The sequence below is a fragment of the Sciurus carolinensis genome, chromosome 5 (genome assembly GCF_902686445.1).
Source record: "Sciurus carolinensis chromosome 5, mSciCar1.2, whole genome shotgun sequence".
Classification (NCBI taxonomy): domain Eukaryota; kingdom Metazoa; phylum Chordata; class Mammalia; order Rodentia; family Sciuridae; genus Sciurus; species Sciurus carolinensis.
In genome coordinates, this window is record NC_062217.1 from 122,693,172 (window position 1) to 122,713,585 (window position 20,414).

General features: G+C 55.7%; 1 protein-coding gene across 1 annotated transcript in view; it reads left to right on the top strand.

The window, feature by feature from the left end:
• The first annotated feature begins 17,693 nt into the window (after positions 1-17,693).
• Cdh23 (cadherin related 23) overlaps positions 17,694-20,414 on the top strand; it is a 390,176-nt gene continuing 387,455 nt past the window's right edge. Inside the window, 1 exon segment of the mRNA XM_047551945.1 lies at positions 17,694-17,986. The gene's annotated coding sequence lies outside the window, so the exon portion shown is untranslated.

A 20,414-nucleotide genomic window follows, 5' to 3' on the forward strand; every position in this document is an offset into this window, starting at 1 on the left:
TTGGTATTATCATTGTGTCCAAGGGCAGAGTTGAACCAGGTTGGCAATTCTGGTGGGACAGGTGTGGGGGTGCTCAGATCTGCAGGCTCAAGGCCCAGAACCAGGGTGGTGCGGCGGGGTCGCGGGGTGGGGCTCAGGAGGCCGGGGACAGCAGGACCCTGCTGCTTGGTCACTCCCGGGACTCCATAGATCTCCCAAGAACTCTGGCCGGCGGCCCCCAGGGCGGTGACACACCGATAGAGGCGGTCCCACACCGGCACGGACCCCACAGCTCAGGTTTCGTTGCAAGACAATCACAAGCCACCAAACCCCGGGCGAGCGCAGCTTCCGGGGGACCGCGGGGCATGCCGGGAGTCTGGCCACGCAGCCAATCCCCGCGCAGGGACCGGCGGTGGTTACCCGGCAACGGGGCGGACGCCGAGTGGGGGGCGGGGCCATAGGACCCGGAAAACAGGAGTGGAGGCTGGAGTGGGAGGCGACCTGCCAGTTCCGGGGGAGGCTGTATTTTCTCTCCAGTTTCCTCAGTCCTACCTGGACTTGGACTTGAGGAATGAGATCTTTAAGACAAATGAAAAAAGGAGAGTGAAGAGCGGAGGGTGGGGGCGTAAGGAGCGCCTGCCTAGCATGTTCGAGGCCCTGGCGGCCATCCCCAGTGCGGGGACAGGGGCGGGCGTTCCATGGGAGCGAATATGTTATGTTGAGTGCTTACTGTGGGTCTGGCTCTTTACGGGGAGCGTTTCATTTGCTCCTCATCTAATTTTGTTAGAAAAGTACGATTACCGTCCTCATTTTGAAAATAAGTTAGTGGAGACTTAAATAGATGAAGCATCTTAGCCCAACTACCTCCACCAGAAGGTGGCAGAACTGGAATTTGACCTTGAGTATTCTTAAACCCAGGTGGTGTGTGTTCTTAATGAGTCGAGCAGTAGATACTCTTTTTCAATTCAGCAAACCTAAGTGTTCCTACTAGGCTCTGTGGGGAGCAAATCCAAGTTTTATGGGGTTTGGAGCTTTGATAATTTCAAGGGCATTTTTCAGGGAAAAGACTAAGATTTGCAAATACAAAATTAAGTACAAAAAAGAATACCTATTTAGAATGTTAAAAACGTTTTTTTTGTTTACAAAGATAAATAAATGATCATTTAAACACATTGCAAGGGCCCCTATACAAAAGCTTCCCTGACCCTCAGCTTCCCTCAGAGTCCTTCAGTCTTATGTGGAAACTTCTTGCAGCCTTCCTTCTAGTACCTCTCCCATCCTGTGTCCAGTCAGAGGGCCTTTCTCCTAGGAACCCCCTAGCAAGGGGTTCGACAGGACTTTCCTGGTGGTGGGGGCAAGGTTGGCCTGCCAGGAGAGTACACCTGAGGGCCAGAGGGTTAACGCTCTTGGAAGCAGCCCTTCAGCACTGATGGACAAGCCGTTGTTGCCTGAGTGCCCCGGCTTCCTCACCTCCCAGGTGGGATCCTGCTGAGTCACGCCAGCACAGTGGTTCAGAGGGTTTGGTCCCAGCCCAGCAGTCATCTGCATCACTTGGAATTTGCTAGAGATGGAAATTCTCAGCAGACTCCCACCCAGCACCCACTACATCAGAAATTCTGGAAGGTGAGGCCCGTCCTCAGGAGTCTGCTGTTCCAGAGCCAGTGCACTGTTCACCGGAGTTTGAGCTCCAGCTCTACCATGGCAACCTGCTCAGCAACACACCGCTTCCCAGTGTCACTCCCTTGCTCTTCAACTGGGGCTTCCTGGGGTCACCTCCAAAACTCCACCTGCCTGTGAATACTGGCCTCAGGTCTGTTTCTAGAGAACTCGGGGGAGGGGTCATCGCCCGACCAGGGGGAGGATGGTGACTGTGAGACGTGACAGCTCTGTTCAATGTCTGGTCTTTGTTCATTGTTAAGGGGCCCTGATGGGGGCGGGGGCTTGCCTCTCAGCAGGATGCAGGCTGGGGGATGTCAGCTGCCCAGCTAGTTAACACGGGCTGGCCTGGATGCAGAGAGTGTCACCTTACCAGCGAGATCAGGGACCAGCCATGTTTGGTCCTCTTGTCATTCCTGCTCTTTTTGGCAGCAAACAGGGACCCTGGTGAGGGGTGTTACAGGCTGTTCCCTGTGGAATAATCCAGAGTGCGCGCTGTGGATGTTGCTGGCCTGAAATGCTGGGGCTCCCTGGACCGAGAGCTTCCCAGTCCCAGAGCCCCAGGCCCGTCACTCAGGGCTGCCTGAGGCCCAGCTCAGCTGGCCCGCCCCAGCGTGCACCCAGCAGTGCTGCCTCGCCCTGCGCTGGACCCTTCCTTCCACACACCCGCCAAGCTGCGGCCCAGGCACTGCTGGGAAGGAGCGCTACCTCTACTCTGCCCTGTCTCGTGTTTGAGGACCCAGGGTCACTTGGTTCTATACATTTCGAGGAGACAACAGCCCTCTTCCTTGTCACCTGCCCTGTACCAAGAGGAACAGCCCTGTCTTCTCTGGCCCCACTGCGTTTGAGGTCCTTGTTAGCAATCCTTCCCCCTCGGCTCCCTGCCATTCAGGATTGGCGACTGTGTCGACAGGATCACAAGCCTCCATCTTTGGCTTTGCTGCCGACTTTGGGGGAGTCCTTTTACACCCTTTAGAAAGAGTTTTTCCGCATCTATGAAGCGGGAGTCCTGTTCCTTTCCCCTGAGGCTGTTCTAAGGATGCTGTGCTCAGGGCAGGTAAGCAATGCACACACCTGTCACAGGCGTGAGCCAGGCGGGGCCTCCTTCTGCGCCTGCCGTCACTACTGACCGGGGAACATGGGTGCTGTTCCCTAGGGCTCTGGTCTGCTCATAGTGCCCCCAAAGTACAGCCCTCTCCCTGGGACACTGCCCCAGGCCCGGCTCTTGAGGGAGGGGAAGACAGAGTCACCCTGGGGATCACCAGGCTTTGGGATGCCCCCCTGCCTTCCCCTGCCTCACACTGACACCCTTATCCTCCAGTGAAAATGGGGTCCCTCTACAATCACCCCTTCTTATACCATTTACTCTTCCTTTGTGGTACTTACCAGAATGTTAATTATTTATCTGCCTTTGATTTTTGAAAAAAACCCTCTTATTATGGAAAATGTCAAGCTTTTATATCAAAACAGAATAGCACCGTGGACTCCATGTTCCCGTCACTGGCTTCAGCGACGATCCACTCACAGCTAATCGGTGTGCGTGCCACCCCGTGACCCTCCGCTCTACTGATCAAGGCATCGTGTCATGACATCTGTGAGTATCTTGGTATGTGTCACTGAGATAAGAGTTCGTCTATAAAACATAACGCAAATACGCATTGTAAAAATATTTGTCGAAGCCCAAAGAATGAACAAGTCCCAGCATGAACCCTAACAGGAACTGTAGACCCTGGGTGATAATGTTGTCCCTGTGTTGCTCCATCAGTTGTAACAAACGTGCCCTTTTGATGGGGGATGTGGATAATGGGGACCACGGTGTGTCGGGGACAGGAGCTATATGCTAAGATGTACTTTCAATTTTGCTGTAAACTTAAAACTACTCTAAAAAATAGGCTTTACAAATAAATACTATTATTTAAAAATTAACAATAGTTCCTTGATATGAGTTTTTTTGTTTGTTTGTTTTGATTTGTTTTTGATACCAGGGGTTGAACCCAGGGCGTTTAACCCCTGAGCCCCTTCCCCGATCCTTTTTGTGTTTTATTTTGAGACAGGATCTCACTGAGTTGCTTAGGGCCTCACTAAGTTGCTGAGGCCGGCTTCGAACCTGCCATCCTCCTGCCTCAGCCTCCTGAGCCCTGGGGTTACAGGTGTGCCTGCTGGTTATGCCTGCTCCTCCCCAGGCTGGGAGCGTCATGAGAGGCGTCCTTCTCGGCTGCATTCCAGGTGCCCACAGTCTGCCTGGTACCCGCAGCCCTCGTAAGTACTTGCTGGATGGATAGGTGAATGGGTGAAAGAGGAGCAGAGGGCTCACTCTGTCCTGTGTCTGCAGGTCTGTCCCTTCCACTCTGGGGTGCTCCTACTGCCTCTTGGGCCCCCAGAGTCGCTCCCCCTCTCCAGAGAGCTACCAGCCTCTCTCCGTTTCTCCCGCCGACATGCATCTGTGAAGATGGGCAGCCAGTCACTAATCCTCGCCCGATGGCGGCTGCCACCCCGCCTGTGCCGCTAATTCCACCTTCCGACTTAATCACCATACTTAGTGCTTTCAATGAGGGCTTTCATCTTCAGAGGCCTGCTCAGGCATTAGCTGATTACTGTAATCTGTCCAACTCCCAAGGCGTCAACCAGGATGGCGGGGGAGGGCCCAGAGCCTCCCCTCCCCGCCAGGAGACTCAGTTTCCTCACCTGTCACAGGCGGGTAGCTGGCACAGGGGGGGTAGAAATGAAATAAAATGAAATCTGAGAAGTACCTGGCTCTGTCACCTGACGCTCACCAGTAATGAACATCTCTTCCCCGCAGAGTTTGAAGGTGAACTCTCATTGGAGAGCCCAGCAGAGCTGGACGTGAACTCAGCTTCTTCAATTAAGTTTTCTGAGGCTCAGTTTTCTCATCTCTAAAATGGGGATGCTGGCGCCTGCCTCAGAGTTTGCTGAAAGAGTTAAATGACATGGTGCTTGGTCGGGATGCGTGGGGTACAAAGCAGGGCACGGGTAGGTGCTGTGGTCATGCCTAGAGCCGGGGGAGGCAGGGGAGGGAGGAGGCTGTGGTGCCATCAGGGAAGGTGCGGGTCCTTCTTTTTGCCTTTGCCGAGTTGTCCGAGTGGAGGGAAGACACCCATGTGTTCTCCATGACCTCCCGAGACATGAACGCGGGAGGAACCTGGGAGGTGCAGATGGGCAGGACCTCTGAAAAGGGTGTAGCCCTGCATCTCAAAGGGACAGCTCTGCCCGGCACACGCCTGTGATCCCAGCGGCTCGGGAGGCTGAGGCAGGAGGATCACGAGTTCAAAGCCAGCCTCAGCAGAAGTGAGGCCCTGTCTCTAAATAAAATACAAAATAGGGCTGGGATGTGGCTCAGTGGTCGAGTGTCCCTGGGTTCAATCCTCGGTACCCCCAAACAAACAAACAAACAAAATAAAAGGGACAGCGCTGTTGATCGAAAACTGTCATATTCTTTCCCTCACAAATAGAGAGAGGAAACGGGTCAGGGATTATAGCCACATTTCGCAGATGAGAAAACCGAATCTCTGGAAGTTAAACAGAAGGCCTGTAAATAGCAGCAGGAACCTCCCCCACCCCAAGTCAGATGCATCAGGAGGAGGGTGCTTAGCATTGCCCTCTGGGGGCAGGAGGGAGGGCAGGGGAGTTGGGCCTTTGTCTCAGTTGGAATAACAGATCTTTCTGAGACCTTTTAAAGCTACAGGGATTCTGTCTGCTCTTCTTTCCTCTCACTGTGCCCAGTGTCGAGCTGTGGATCCCAGTGCACCTGTTTTTAGTTACTGAGAATTTTGCTATCAGGGCAGCCACGAACAGTGACTGAGGTTGTGCACTCTGCAACTCCAACAAGTTACCATCCCATTAACAAGAAGGAAAGTCCCCACCATGAAGGTGAAGGCAACCCTAGGAGGAAGGAGGAGCCCCCCAGCCCCCACCCCATGCACTGGCTGGGTCTGGGTTAGAAGCACTATTCCAGGAACCAGGGCTCTTGGGCACAGCCTGGTGTGGTGCAGGTGGACAGGGTGCAAATGCAGGAGGTTGATCTGGATTCTTCTTGGGGAGAATGGTAGGGAAGCCATGGGAACAGCCCATGTTTCAAACTTGAGGAGGTTAAGGAAAGGGAGCAAGACTCTGAGCTAGGTACTTCGTATATGGTATAACACATATAAACAGTAATCTCATTCTTTTTAAGAGTAGGTTGTAAAAATAACTAATTTTTGTAAAAGTATTAATATGTGCAATACAGGAAACGGAAAAACACAAGAAGCAAAGAACGAGTTCATCCAGTCACAAGCAGCTTAGTTGGATGTGATTTGGTCTTGATAATAGACCACCCATTTTACAGACAGGTGAGCTGGGGCAACAGGCTAATTAACTTGTACGAAAGCTCTGACCGCAGCAAGGAAGTGGAGCAGATGGGGTTCAAATTCAGGCCTGACACAGGCCTTGTCCCTACTTGTAGCCCGCATTTTACAAGAGAGGTAGCTGAGACCTGGAGATGGCCAGTGACTCCCCCAGAGTCACACTGCCACCTAGTGACCAGGCAGAGTCTGACCCCAAGAGTGGGACTCCCGGTCCCCAAATGAGCCCATACAAGGTTTTCAATTAATACTTGTAATAGACGCACGACTAGGGAGAGACCCGGGAGTGCTGGGAACAGGGGAGCACGGGTGGAACAACGACGAAGGACAAGTAGATGGTGGCCCCAGCCCTCTGCGTGGAGGAGTTGCCCCAGTCTGTCCTCCATAGCCCCTCCCACCCACGCGGAGGTGAGGTGCCGCTCCGCTCTCGGCCTCCAGGTGGCGCCCGCACTGCAGATCTGGACTGGGTGGGGCCGGAATGGCCCTGTGGGAATTTTCCCTCTGCTGGCACAGGAAGAGGCTGTAGCAGGTGGCCTGGCTTCAGGGTCCTCAGGATGCCTTAGGAAACGGATCTCTTCCCAGGTCGTCCTTGCCTGGCTTTGTCAGCAAAGGGTGGGCAGGGCCTGGACGGAGAGCTCAAGCCTCAGCTCCTCCTCCCTGGTCCAGGTCCCGTTCCCCAGCCTCTGTGCTGCAGGTTCTTGTTGACCACCACTCCAGAGTTCAGCCTCCTGGTAGTGGGGTGGGGGCCACGCGATGGAAAGTTCTGGCCAGGGAAGCTGGGGAGCAGGAGGGACTTGTGCACCTGTCCCCCGTCAGGCCAAGGGAGTTAGGAACCCATGGACTCCTCCACCCTTTCTTGCCTTGCCCTGGGGACCTGTGAGTGGCCACAGTGACAGGTGCTCTAGCAGGATAGCTCTGAGATGGAAGCACCCGGATCCCAAGCCAGCCGTGGAGGAAAGCCATCCGCCAGCACCGCCCTGGGTGTGAGCTGGAAGTGAGGGAGCGTCCGAGGCCCCGAGGCCTCAGGGTGGGGTACGCGGCAGTGCAGCCTGCCCTCTTCACTGCTGTGGCCTCCCTGTGCCTCAGCGGCCTCATCAGTGAGAGGGAGGCCGTAGAACTAGCACCCTTGCCGTCGGGTTGGCAAGAGGATTAAGAGGGATTATGGATGCAACACTCTTAAGATGTAAGAATCACAGATCTTCTTACTCTAATGGTCTTAGACCCTCAGAGCAGGAGGGGTCTTGGGGCCTGGAACCCCCCTCATTAGGATGAGGACCCTGAGCCTGGGGCTGCCTTGTTCAGCCTCACTGAGGCAGAGTGGGCTGGACCCTGGTCTTCGAGCCCTGTGCGGGGCACCACAGCCACACCTCCGCTCCTGCCCCCTGGGAGCTACGGAAGACATAATATGAAAAGATCCCTAACTTTTCCACGCAGGGCGTCGTCCCGATGGTGAAAATTCTGGGGTCAGAGGAGGCCAAGGACCTGGGGTTTGGGAGGCAGGTAGGGAAGGCTTCCTGGAGGTGGCGGGACTTGAAGGATGGGTTTTAGCAGAGGAAGGGTGGGCAGCGGGCAGTGGCAGGGGAAGGAATCATATAAGCCAAGGTCAGGGGATGGAAGGTCCAACCATCAGAGTGGTCATAGGACGGACGGATGAGGCACGTCTGTTTAACCAGCTCACTACTGAGGGACACGGAGCACCGCACCGAACATCCCCACACTGGCCCTCTGTTCTGTGCATTTTCCAGCTGAGAAGGAGCCTGGGTAGAAAGAGGTTGAATCAAGCTGGAAAAGGTACCTGGGCCTGAGTCACAGGGATGGAAGGGCTTGGGGGCTTCTGGGTGCTACCATGATACAGAGGCGCTTCGACCTAATTCTTTAGGTGAAGACCTCCTGATTTCACTCATTCACTTCACACATGGACCAATTTTGGCCTTTGTGCCAAAATTAACCCAAATTTCAATCCCTTATTTTCAAATGTTTTAATTAATTCATTTAAGGTACTGGGGATTGAAGCCAGAGGCCCTCCACCACTGAGCTGCACCCCAGCCCTTTTTTATTTTGAGACAGGGTCTCACTAAGTTGCTGAGACTGGCCTCGAAATTGCCATCCTCCTGCCTCAGACCCCTGAGTTGCTGGGATTATAGGCGTGCACCACCGCACCTGGTTTCAAACTCTTAAATTTATTTTTAAAACCTTTTTATCACTACCACAAATGGAAATAAAACCGTACTAATTGCAATCAATGAAAGATAACCACCAAAATAAATACAACAATAACAAAATCATATTATTAAAGATAGTCAAAATTGCCTGCAGAAGTTCTGTTCCTTTCTGGTTCAAGAGGGGGATTAGCCAGGATTGGAAACATAGTAGCGCAAAGGGGACTTGCTCCTTTGCATATGTATGTGGACTACCATAGAATTCAAAGGGGAGTAATTTCTCACTGTGTGATTCGAAGAGGTGTTCTGAAGAAGGTTGGTATCTAGCAGGAAGTCACGTGGAGACCATACCGAAAGGGAGCCCTGGTCTCTGAAGCCAGCAAGGAAAATGGAAAGACATTCTTTTCTGGGCTGGTTCGACTGCCATAGGAGACAGGAGAAAAGAGACGAGATGATCTAAGGCTGTCCCTCTATTCTTATTTTGGGAGGGGTTACTGGGGATTGAACCCAGGGGTGCTCAACCACTGAGCCACGCCCTCAGCCCTTTTTAATATTTTATTGAGAGACAGGGTCTCACTGAGTTGCTCAGGGCCTCACTTTTGTTGAGGCTGGCTTTGAACTCACGATCCTCCTGCCTCAGCCTCCTGAGCCACTGGGATTACAAACATGTGCACCCGGTAACCTCTCTACTTTTGATGGGTTAGGTGTTCTGATGTGTGACCAACAGGGCCAGGGTGGGGGCTCAGAACTTAAAGAGAGCAGGTCTTGCTCACAGCCCCAGACCAGTCAGCACACACAGCCTGGGAACTGCAGTCAGGGTGGGCTCCGGGGTGGGGGCATGACCTGTGCAGTCACATAGGACCCTGTGCTTGGAAGGACCTGACAGTTTACCACTCTGTCATCATCGTCATTTTCTGGAATATTCACCAGCAGACACCAAGAGGGGGGCACATCCTCTGTGCCGATGTGGAAAGAGCCACAGGACATATCTTAAGAGAGAGAGAAAGTTACAGAACAATATGTGCAGTGTGGCTCTATTTATAAACAACGATTCTTTAAAATTTTAGCACATACACACTTATAAAACACTTCATGATTCCATTTCCCCCTACCGGCTGGTTAGTGATACATCCAATTACCATTCCTCCAGGGTTAGCCTGGAGATGAAGCAGGTCCCCTGATTTATTGGTGTTTACCACAGATCCACATGCTAACCATTGCTTAGACAGCGTGAGGACCTGAGAACCTTCTGACTCATGTGCCCCTTCCTGACTCGTGTGCCATTGGGTGGGAGATTTTAATTCTCTATTTTAAACATTAGTTTTATTGTTTTATACAACCAATATCATTTGTATTTACCCGTATTTCTCTTTCTATTGCTCTTGTTTCCTTCCTGAATATCCAAGCTCCCATCCGGGACCACTTTCCTTCTGCCTGAAGCCTCCCCTTTATATTTATTTTCCACATTTGAGCCATTCATATGGTTCAAAAGTCAAAAGTACAGAAGTGTGCTATGATCGATGTCTCTCCCTCTCTCCCAACCCTGCTCCCAGCCAAACACTAGATGCTTCCATATGTACATAGAACATTCCTTGGACAGGAACACACCACACTGAGAACGGTGGTGGCCTACGTGGCCCGAAATCTTTGCAGTGACAACGTTCTCTGGGCTCCTGTGTGCGAAGAGACAGAGTTGGCACCAGGAAGGCGGCCTGGAGACCCGTCTCTGTTGACTGACAGCCTCTCACTGCATCCACCGTGTGCATGGCCTCTTCGTCACACATGTTCAAGCGTCCCCAGTCCCAGGACAACTGATGGTCATGGCTGGCCTCCCCGTGGGCACGTGACTCCTTCAGGCCTCGCTGTAGAGAAAAGTGAGGCAACCGGCCCAAGAGGTAGAGCCAGGATCCGAGTCGAACCCAAATAGTCCGGCTCCAGAGCTGCAACTATCACTCACCCCATTTTACAGTAGAGGAAACCGAGGCCCCAAAAGATTAAGTCATGCACCTAAAGTCGCAGAGTGGGAGGAGCAGAGCAAGAACTCACACGCATAACTTTTAGGATCAAATCCACCCCGCCATATACACGCCCCAGTGGTTTTCCTCTGCACCTAGAATCACCTGGGAGCTTCAGATGCCCAGATGTCCAGAGATCAGAGCAATCAGATCTAGATCTCTGATCCTATTGTGACATCCCTGTCCCATCTCCCAGGAGCCTCCAAAGTGTCTCAGCCAGAGCTGCGACCCTCTACTCTTGCCCACAGGGCCAGCATCCTGGATTTAGTGCTGCCTGGATTTAGTTGCCCCTGCTTATCTCAGTGACCTTGGACAGCTGCTTTCACATTTCTATACTACCCCGGTTTCCTCATCTGCCAATTTAGATGAGCATCGTGTCCTTTTTCAGATGAGAATTGAATGAGACCACTCATGCACAGCACTCAGAACTGTCTGGCACAAACCCAGCTTTAAATCCTATCATCATCATCCTCATTGGCTGTGTGACTTGGTATAGGACCTGTCCCTCTCTGGGCCTCCAGTTCTCCATCTGTGAGTACAGGGTAAGATTTAGGCCGTGTGAACTTGACCCTCCTGCCAGCGGTTACCTGGTGCGTCTCAGGCCTTCTCCATCTGCCGCCGCCCTTCTGGAAGCCAAGCCTGGCCAGCTTTTGCGGCGCTGTCACAGGCACGTGCTTGCAGACCCAGTGCCAGGGACGCACGTCTGTGGGACGAGTCCAGCCTGTGCTCATGGCGATGTCGTCTCTCGCTGCCAGCAACCCTGGGCGGTGCAGAGAGGAATGGCCCCGGAGGGGTGGTGGCTGGGCCATCCCTGAGAGCGGCCAAGGCCCTGGATGGAAAGCCCTTTGGAGAGGCGGCAGGGACTGAGGCAGAGCTGGGACCCCGGGCCTGTTCCTCCCAGTGCCTGGGGCACTCGGTGCCAGTCCCTGCCACCAACCACCATCCTGCACCAATGCATAATTCATGCCCTCGCGTGCCAATCTGTGCCAGCTTTAATTAGCTTCTAACTTTTTGTCATTCATTTGCTATGAACACCTTATAAATAAATGATGGGCCCGGGGAGCCGGGAGAGGGGCAGAACGTGGGGGAGGGAGGCGGCCTCCCTGGACCCCAGAGGGGACGGCCGAGCTTCCAGGACTGTACTCGGGGGACCCCCCCCTCCCTGGGACTTTCCTGGGGCCGCTGCTCTGCAGAGGGGAGGCCCCGGCCCACCTTGTTGGCCTCCCAGCCTTTCCCAAGCCGAGCGGAGCGCCGCAGCTGTGCCGGGCTCCATGGGCCCACAAAGCAAGCTCAGGAGCACACATGTTTGCTTTATGGTGGCAGGCGCCGTCCTGGGACAGGGCGAGCGGCCGGAAGCGACAAACAGCTTTTCACCAGCCACCAGAGAGGTGGGAGTAAAGGGGGAGCAGGAAACAATACCTCGTCGCGAGGTGGGAAAGGGAAACCGACTCAGGACACCCATAGGACAGGAGTTTGCATGCATTGGAAATAATCATTGGCCCTCAGGGGAGGAGAGACTTGGCTCTGAGTGTCCTGTTGTTTTTGCGGTTTATAAAGCACTGTAATATGTGTTTTTCTCTTTTGACCTGAATGGCTATCTTGGGAGGTGTACGCAGGGGACCGGGGGCTCTCGTGCCCATTTACAGCTGAGGAAACTGAGGCTCCCCCGGTGGCCAGGCCCGTCTAGTGGGCTTTGCGCTGAGCCCATGGCCTGTGGAGAGGTCCATTCCTCAGGGAGGGCAGACAGGGCAGGAAGCCCCCCGGTGGGGACTGGAACACCAAGGCGGGCCGTCCAGTCCCCTGGGACTCAGTAGGCCGGACGTGTTTGAAGCCGCAGATGTGGGTTCCCTCCCTCTCCCTCCTTCCCTTCCTTATTCATCGACAGCACCAGCAAGCCACCAACCATTTGGTGTGTCGGGGATGCGGGACACTGAATGGGAGACGCCCTGCCCCGCAGAAGCCAGCCTGGGGACTCCTGGGACGGTGCCCGCTCCCCTCCCCGCCTTTGGCCCACGGGGCGTGCCCCCCACCGCGGGTCTTCACCTCGCCTGTGCTGCTCCGGCCCAGCACCACTTGCTGAGTGAAGCCCGAGGCTCCCAGCGTGGCCTCCCCACCCAGGCTGCTCTCTCCCAGGATTCGTCTCTTTCCTTCCTCTGCCTGGCCCGCTCCTTGGTCCAGCTGACGACGACAGGACTTGGTGTCTCTGCGTCCCCCCACCTCAGATGCCCTGGCTGGCCTTCTCTTGCAGGGATGCCACCTTTCAAAGCCCTGCTTAGGGGCCCCTCCTGTGTGAAGTCGTCCCCAGCTCTCCTTGGCGAGGGTGGATGGCGCCTGCTGGGGTCCCCTCTGTCACTGCAGAACCTAGTCCTGGCCTAAAGCATGGCACCATCTACTGCTTCCGTTTCATGTCTGTCTCTCCAGCTGGTCTGTAGCTTCTCTGAGGACCGAACTGATCCCTATGTGTCCCTGTGTCCTCAGTACCTGGCCCAGAGCTTGGCGCTCTGTGGACCCTCCAGGAATGGGGTCAGATAAAGGAACAAAGACACAGTCCCTGCCTCCCAGGCTCTGGAAATCGACGTGGCTCTGGAATAAAGAGGAAGCCATTGAGGAGGTGTGCCTGCTGGAGACACCTGGACCAGATGCCTGATATGGGAGGGGTCAGGATGTCATTGTTTTTCCTTTTGAATTTTTGACCAAAGGGAGATGGGGCGACTTGAGCAGGGTGCTGTCCTGGGCCCCCTGTGATCAGGGGAAGGATCCTCACATGGTCCACACCAGCCAGGGTTCTCACGGTCCCCAGCAGCAGAAGTGACCTCTGGATAACTGAGGCAGGATGAATTTACTGGTTAGATGGGATGGGGGTAGGTTGTAGAATCAACCAGAAGGCTGGAGTACAGGCCCAGACAACAGAGGCGGGTGGCCAAGAACACACCAGATCAGGCCTCAGGAGCCCTGGCTTGGTACTTTGCACATTTTTGAATATTAAACTGTTAACTATGTCTAAAGTTTGCAACTCCCTCAAGGTTCCAAGCTGAGTGGCAGCTTCTGATGGGCTAACCTGTTGCAATGAGTTTGCCATCACTGTGACAAAATACCTGAGAGAAACCATTTTTGAGGAAGGAAGATTGGTTTTGGCTCATGGTTTCCGAGGTTTCAGTGCACGGTCGCTCGGCCCCACCCCTTTGAGTCTGTGGCAAGGCTGAATATCATGGAGGGGACCCCTTATGGCGGCTAGGAAATGGGAGAGAAGAACAAGAGGCCTGGCCCCACTATCCCCTTCAAGGACGTGCCCCTTCTGACCTAACTTCTGAACAAGGCCCTGTCTCTTGAATTTCCCACGCCTCCCAGTAGCTCCATCTGCTGGGGATCAAGCACAGGAGCTTTGGGGGATGTTTAAGGTCCAAACCCCAGCTCAGGCCCTGGGCCCGCCCCTTGCTGCCCGCAGTGGGCCATCTTCCCTGACCAGGAGGCGAGCTTGGAGGACGCTGGCCCAGGGCAGTGGGCAGCCGTATGGGGCCCTGCACTGTCGTGTTTGCACACCTGCTCGGGGAGAGGCTGGGCAGACCTCATCTGCTCAATCACGGAAAAGGAGGCCAAGGCTGAGAGGGGTCCAGGAAGGCTTCCGAAACCACACGAGCAGTAAGAGGTGCCTCTTGATCCACCCGTCTCCCTTCCTGGGTGCCCTGAGTGTGGGGGTTGGGGGAGTTTTCTAAGGAGGGGTGAGGGAAAGAACCCTGGGAGTTGATGATGGAACCGCCTGAAAGCTTGGGGAATGGAAGCCCCCAAATGGGAGAGAGGCTAAAATTCCAGGAATTCATCTCATGGAGACTGAAAAGGTGAGAATTCCTGACATGCAGGTTCAGAGGCAGAGGCTGAGTCCTTTTCCCCGGTTCTGAGTTCTCTGCCCATGTCACCATCCCCCTCTGGCTGCTACATGTGCAGAACAGCAAGACTGCTATTCATGTCTGGGATTCCATGACTCTCACGGGAGTCTGTGTGCTCACCTCCGGGCCTTTGCACATGCTGTTCTCACCCCCTGAGACGCCATTCTGCTTTCTTTGCCTGTGCGACTCCCAGTCATCACAGCAAACCCAGCTCTGACATCCCCTTGCAGGCAGCCTTTCTTGGACTGCACCTCTTGAGAACGAATCATGCTGTCTCTTTGGTCACTCTTGCCCTGCTAGATTATGATTGACTGATGTGTCTGCCTCTCTCTTGGACTAGGAGTGCCTCGAAGACAGGCTGGAAGTCACTCCAGTGTCTTCCTGTCTGCGTTCCCACTGTGTGGTCCTCTTCCCCTTGGGCCCATCCTCGCCCAACCCTGCAGGCTGCGATTCCCACACTCCGGGGTCTGCTGGCTTCTGGTGGAGACACGCAGTGGGAGGTGAGACGGGGAGCGGAGAGCCAGGCTGCCCCTTCTTCCCATGCTGCCATTCTGGCAGCAACTGAGTCTCCTCTGTGACTCCAGTCCCCGCCGGCAAGTCCACTGTGACTTCATCTTCTACAGCTTGACCTGATCCCCGCCAGTCCCTCCCTTTGACTCTCCAGTCTGGGGCTGGTGGCACTACCCTGCCGCTGTTGAACTCTGAGTTACCTCACTGTCCCCTTTGAATTCTCAGCTTTCCATGACAATATGACAATTTTTTGTAATTCCCCTGTTACAGATCCAGAGTGGCTCTGTGAGCCAGTTGAACCCTGACACCCCAGTTCCTAGCCCAGGGCTTAGGACAGAGTGGGGACTTGACAAATGCATGTGGAATCAAAGTGGCTGCCGAGAAATCCTATGAACAGAAGCATGATGTCCACATCTGAGGAGGTGATGTTCTCCCTGACCTCAGCCCTATTTTGTTTTATGGTGTAAAATGGATGCAGACAGTTTGGGCAGTTGCAGTTTAAAAGAGCTATTGGTAAACCTGAAAGAAAGAAGGCGTACATGTTGGCGAAACATTGGTGAACTCTTAATATCTTCATTTGATGAATGGGAACACCAGGCCAGGAGGGATTCAGTGTCCCTCCCCACGACCATCCAGTTGATCTAGGGCTTGCAACCCAGATCTCCTGATCCCTGGTGGCACCACCCTGTCTAACACCAAGACTATTGGGGACACAAAGACCATGGCTCCAGGGGACTTGTCTAGTGGCCTGCCCCTACCCTGTCACTGCACAGGTCTCTCACACTCAACATGCCGCAGAGGACCTCCTCCTGCTCATTCCCGTGTGGCCCTCCCCCTGAGAGCCTCCTCTCAGGCAACAGCGCCCGGCCATCGGCTTCCACAAGCCAGAAGCTGGGCAGGGCTCCTCCTTGACACGGTCCTGTAGATTTTCACCTCCCCAAACAGGACACCCCTCTCCGCCCCTGCCCCAGCCATTCCAGGTGTCCAATCACCATGGCAACCGAGACAGCTGAAGAGGTGAGCTCTGTCAGGGCGGGGATTTGGGTGGGTGTGCTGTTCACTGACATAGCCACAGTGTCCCGAGTCGCAGGGGTTGCTAACTTTTTCTGTAAAGGATTGGACTGTCGATGTTTTTATTTGGAGGGCTGTGCAGTCTACAACGACCCCTTAACCCTGCAGTTGTAGCATGAAGGAGTCATAACTGGATAGGTATGCCTGCAAGACACTAAAACTTTAGTTCCAATACAAGTTTATTTACAAAAACAGGTGATGGGACAGATTTGGCCAGTGGGCAGTCATTTGCTGACCTCTGGTCTAGAACATGTCCTGGCACATAGTATTGGACAAGAAAATATTTTTAATGGAAGCAGTCTCCTCTTGTCATGTGTTACTTCCCAATCCATCCCCCACTTTTAAAACTACGGGTCATGATACTCCTGCCCCTCAGTCTCCTCCCCAGTCAGCTGCTTGAAGCCTTTTCCTTTAGGATAAAGAGCAAGCCCCAATAAAGGCCAACTGGCCCCACCCTCTCTGCCTGCAGCCTCTGCCCTTCCTTCACTTCCTCACACACACTAGCTCCTTCTCACCACAGGGCTTTTGCGTGTGCTATTTCTCCTGCCCCTGCTATTTCTCCTGCCCCCAAATTCCATTCTCTCCATTGTTTTTATTCTTTGGATTTCAGCTAGATCTCCTCTTCCAAGAAGTCTTCCCTGACCAAGAAGGACTTCTCAGATACGTTTAAAGCATCCTTCTTCCTAGCAGGATTCTGGCTGTAATTTTAGTCATTTGTTTCATTAACCAAGGTCTGGTTCCCCCTTCAGGACATGAGGCAAAGGACCTTACTCCTCGAACCTATCAGCGAGCTAGCGCATAGTAGCAAATATGAGTGAATGAACTCTAAAGAACTGCAGTTCTGGAAACACGGGGATTCTGGTTCAGTTCCTGCCTTCACCACGGGGCCAAGTCACTGGCCCTCCTGAAGTCGGCTTTCTCACTGTGAGAAAACGACAGGACTCAGCAGAAAGGCTGTGTGGTAACTAGAATGACTGGAGGCCCAGAAAGTCACAGCCAAAGCCTTGCTTCAGGCAGCTACTGTCAATGTGCTCCCCCATACAGTGACAGGTCCAGAAATCCTGTCACATGAGAAAGAGTCAAAGAAAATTCAGAACGTTTAGCCCGGGGAAATGAAGATCAAGGGCAGGGAACAGCCCTCGTCAATTACCTGAATAAGACTTTCCCTGGATCCAGCCGGCTCAAAGTCAAGCAGTCCCCATACCTTATAGGTGTGCAAAAGGAGCGGGGAGACCAACACCCAGGGAGCTGGGGCAGGGTCTCCTGCATGGTGACGGTGCCTAGGTCTCCTCCACGTTCTCTTCCAATTTGGTGTCCCCCATTTCTAAGCATCTGGAGGCATTCTGAGATTAAGGGAAGGAGCTCACACGCAGGGTGGGCACAGGCAGGTGGCTGGAGCTAAGCGCCGGCCAAGCGGCCCCAAGGACTAGCTCAGCGACTCTGGGAGCAGAGAGGGGGCGCTTAAAGCCAACAGATGGCGCGGGCTCACCTAGGCCGAGCGCCCGCTCGCCTGCTCCGGTTTCCCCAGAGCGTTTCCGCGATCGTCCGGAGGCGCTGGGCTCGCAGGAGGCTGGCCGGGTCCCCAACCCTCTCTGCACCCCTCTGCGGGACTGGGCCCTGCGGGCATGGCTCCCACACACACCTGCGGCCGCTTCCGCGGGCTTCCTCCCTGCCCCTTTGGGGGATTCGTAGAGTTGCCACAGCAGCCGGTGCCATGACATCGGCAGAGGGCAGCTTCGCCAGCACTGAAATATTCATGCCCTGAGCTCTCAGCTGGGCTCTGCGCCGCTCCCCGGGGTCCCGGCGGGGCGCGGCGGGGCGGGGGCCGGGGGTCCCGGCTGCGCTTGTGGGTGGGGGCCGGCAGGCGCGCGGGCGGGGCTGGGCGCGGCGGAGGTGCGGAGGGAGCGTCAGGAGGCGGGTCTGGGGGCGGGGGCGAGCGGGGCGGAGGAAGCGAGGGAAAGTTGATCGCGGACTTGAGCGCCGGCTGTGGCTCGAGAGAGTGGGGCGCGGGCGGCGGGCAGGATGCGTGGCCAGAGAACGCGTCCGACGGCTGCCGGGCGCTGAGCCGGGCGGGGCGGGGCGGCCCGGCCCCGGGAATGGAGTGCGGGGGTGCAGAACCTCGGGACGTTTGGGGCGCGCCTAGTCCGAGCCCGCGGCGCGCCTGAAGTTGCAGCCGGCGAGCGGCGAACGGGCGGCCGAGGGGACCCGGGAGCGGCCGGCGCACCGCGGATGAACCTTCGTGCCGGCGGCGAGACGCTGCGGTGGCCAGGACCCGAGTAGGCGGCCCGCGGGGGCCTATCCGGCGGAGAGGAGAGCCCGAGGCGCGGCGGGGCGCCGCTCCACTCACGCACACGGTACCCAGAGTCGCGCACCGCCCCTTCCCTCCCCGCTTCCCTCCCTTCCCGGCGCAGTTCGCCAGCTGCGCGGCAGGAAAGTTGGATCCGCGGGGTTGAGACCGCAGCGGCCAAGCCACTTGTTCCCGGCGCGGCCATCACCCGCGGCGGGCGCCCGGGGCCTCCTTCTGTCCTATGCCCCTGGCCCAGGCCCTGCGCCCCGCTCCTAGCCCGCGGACCGACGCGCGGCAACTTTGATTCCCGGGAACTCTAATTCCCTCGGCGTTGGCCTTGGGAGGACATGCACCCACTCCCCGCCCATGTTCCCGGGACCACGAGAATTCAGGTGCTTTTCTCTACGCGCAACAGAGAGGGTCCCGGTCTGGGGTGTGGAGAATTTCGGGGATAAAGAGGGCGTTAGGATCCAAGCGGGTTCCTTCAGGGCTCTGGGTCCCTGTTTAGACCGTGGATATGGGGCGTGGCGCGCCTCCACGGCTGGGTGGGCTGTGGCGCTGGAGGAATCTAAAGTCACGTAGCTCTCCTCTCCCTTCATCACCTTCCTATGCCCACGGAAGACCCCCAAGGGACTTCTGCAACCTCCCCAATCCGGTCCCACCACGAGAAGTCGCGCCCCTCGCAGCACTGAGAGCCTCGTGCGGCTCGCTCTCCGCTTCCCGGGCCCTGGAGCTGGCGGGCTACCGGTGGTGGCGGCTGCTGGCGGTTCCCAGAGGCTCGCCCCAGAGCGCGCTACCCCTCTTCTCCAGGCAGGTCAGCCCGGGACTCGAGTAGAGCCCGCGCATTCCAGGGTATCGGCGGGGCCAGCCGGCGGGCACTCCTTGCCTTCTTTCCTGGAGCGGGCACCTGGAGCCCCTGCCTCCGTGCGGAGAACGGAGATCCGGTGCCCTCGCCGCCAGTCGCCGCCCCACTGCGACCCCAGCCCCAGCCCTGGCGCTGTGGGCCCTACGGGAGGAAATTAGTCTTATGGGGGTAGTAACACGTCCCCACCCTCCCCAGTAACACGGAAAGCAGACCTGCCTCTTCTGAGTACTTTGCCTTCCCGGACCAGAGCAGACACTGACCCTAGCTTTCCGGCCCCTTAGCAGGTGCCCCCACCCCATTCTGGATTTCGAAATAAACTGGGGAGACACACAAGGAGTGTGCGTGCGTACGTGTTTATTGTTGGGTGGAGTCAGACCCTTGCATGGGGAAGAATGAGGCTGTCGGGTGCGGTGGGTGCCACTAGATTGACTGGGGCCAGGTGCAAGGTGGCCATGAGTCAGCCGGCGGTGGGGGAGAGCTGGCTTGAATTAATGCTTGGTTCCTGGTGCAGGGGTAGGCGCACTGCGGTCCGCATCTGGGGGTGGGGGGCCAGTTGTCACTCTGCTGAGGAGGGAATGGGAAGGGAGCACCTTGGCTGGAGAAATAGCCATAGCTGCTTGATGCTGTTTCTCCAGGCCTGGGCAGGGCAGGAAGGCAGAGTTGCCTGCATGGCAGAGAGCGAGAGTGCGCCTTGCATTGAAAAGGTGGCACTACAGAAGTGACTGGTGTGAACAGAAGCTCTGCCTTGGTGTTGGAGAACAGCCAGGGTAGGAGGCCAGAGCTGGCACCCTGGCCTTGGCCAGCCCCCTAGGCACATGTCTGTCTTGGCCTTCCTGAGCTCTAAATAGCTGCGCTCCTCACAGCTGCCTATGGAGTGCTGGATGTGAGGTTATGGTGACTGATGGTCCTGGTTGCCTCCCAAACAGCTGCCCCACCTACAAGCTACCTTACCTCATCATTTTGCCATTCGAGGTTCATTTCTTTGAGCTCAGTATTTTAAAGGACCCCTTTCTGAAGTGCTGACTTAAAATGCACCTTCTTCTGGGGGTGAAGGTCTCATGGCACCCTGCTGCTCCGAGTGTGGCCTGTGGACTCACAGCATCTGCATCACCCCGGAGCCTGTTAGAAACGCAGACTCTCGGGGCCCTCCTGTACCTCTCCAATCAGAATCATATTTGATGAGATCCTGAGTGATCTTGTGCTTGGTAAAGTTTAGGGTGTGGTGCATTGTACCTTCTAGGGAGCAAGCATGTCACAGCCTCTTGGTGCAGAGTGTCAAACAGGGCAATGGACAGACTCCGGGGTGAGAACCAGGTGAAACTTCTTCCCTGGACACTTGTGCTAGGGTTAGGTTAACCATCCACCTCTGGCCCCTCAGGGTTGTACCTGCTAATGCCACAGGGTGTCTGCGTTTTGGGGACCTTTAAGTAGATCCAAGTATTGATGCAATCAGTACATTGCTGTAGGGACACAAGGGACCGGAGGAGGTGGGCAGAGAGGCCACAGCACTCCCTTTGCCTCCAGGGCACCTGGGGCAGAAGCAGAAGGAGTTAAGCAACTCCTCCACCTCATCTACTCCTCCCAGATGGGTGGACCAGCCCACTGGTAACACTGCTGGGGGGCCCTGGGG